Raw genomic sequence first — 1,769 nt, forward strand, 5'->3', positions numbered from 1 at the left:
TCCAATCCTGATGCCACTTGTTTCTTCATAGAACCCAGCTTCTCGTATTATTTGCTCAGCATACAGGTTAAATAAGTATGGTGAAAGAATATAACATTGTTGCACACATTTCTTAATTTTAAACTATTCAATGTTCCCATATTCTGTTTGAACAACTGCCTCTTGGTTCAGATACAGATTCCTCATGAACACAATCAAGTGATCTGGAATACTTATACTTTGCAATGTTGTCCATAGCTTGTCATTATCCACACAATCGAAAACCTTTGAGTAGTCAATAAAGCACAGATAAACATCTTTCTGATATTCTCTGCTTTAGCCAAGATCCATCGGACATTAGCAGTGATATACCTTTTTCCATGTCCTCTTCTGAAACTGGCTTGAACCTCTGGAAGTTCTCTGTTAATGTATGCTTGCAGCCATTTCTGTATTACCTTTAGTAAAACTTTTTTGGCATGGGATATCAAAGATATTTTCCCATGATTTCCACATTCCGATGGGTCACCTCTCTTTGGAATGGGCACAAATATGGATCTCTTCCAACCAGCTGGCCAGATAGTTGTCTTACAAATTTCTTGGCAGAGATTAGTGAGTGCCTCCTGTGCCGCCTCACTTTTTTGAAAGATTTCAATTTTCATTCCATCAATTCCTGGTGCCTTGTTCTTTGCCAATTCTTTCAATGCACCTTGAACTTCCTCCTTCAGTATCATTGTATACTGAGCAAATAATCTGAAAAGATGGATTATATGAAGAAGAATGTGGCATAAGGATTGGAGGAAGACTAATTAACAACCTGTGACATGCAGACAACACAAACCTCTTGCTGAAAGAGAAGAGGATTTGTCAAAGACTTCATTTTGCTTGAATCCACTATCAATACGCATGGAAGCCTATGGCAAGAAATCAAGCAATGTGTTTATTGCATTGGGCTAATCTGCTGAACAAGAGAGGGAACAGCTGAGGACTCTAGATTCATGGGAAGAGAGGGACTGAGAGCTGGAGGCCAGAAAGCCGACTTGCAGAATGTGCCCTTTGGTGGTTTAAATTATTATATACACCTGAGTGTTTAAAAAAAAGGGGAGGGAGTAAAATGAATAGAGAGAAATAGTGTTAACTGATGGTACATGGAGGGTGTTATAACCATTGTAATGAAACAAGGTATATGATTTTTTTAATGTAAAACTGATGATCTGCCCTGTAAACTTTCTCTCAATTCACAATAAAAACTGTAAACAAAACAAAACAAAACAAAAAAAATATGCTTCACAAAACCTCTTTAAAGTGTTCAAGAACTAAAATGTCAGTTTGAGGACTAAGGTGTGCCTGGCCCAAGCTATGGTATTTTCAATGGCCTCAGTCATTAGTATATATTCTTAATCTGGTCTCTAAATTCAGATGGGATATGTTTATGGTCATATTTTGGCTCTTCTTTGAAATATCTTCAGCTTAAGTCTGAACTTGCTTATGAGAAATTGGTGGACAGTTGCCCAGTTTTCCCCTAGCATTATTTTGATTGATGATATTGAGATTCTCCATTGTCATGCCCCATGGATGTAGTGAATTTGACTCCTGTGTATTCCATCTGGTGAGAACCATATATATAGCCATTGTTTATGTTGCTGAAAAGTGAAAAATATATTTGTGTATGCACATATGCTGTTTTCATGTAAATTGTAAAATGATTCTAGATCATAAGTGTGAAGATAATAGCTAAATTATCTGTCTTAATTTGTGTTCTCTAGGGAAGGGAAACCATTGAAGTTTATATA

The sequence above is a fragment of the Chrysochloris asiatica genome, unplaced genomic scaffold (genome assembly GCF_000296735.1).
Source record: "Chrysochloris asiatica unplaced genomic scaffold, ChrAsi1.0 scaffold00011, whole genome shotgun sequence".
Taxonomy (NCBI): Eukaryota; Metazoa; Chordata; class Mammalia; order Afrosoricida; family Chrysochloridae; genus Chrysochloris; species Chrysochloris asiatica.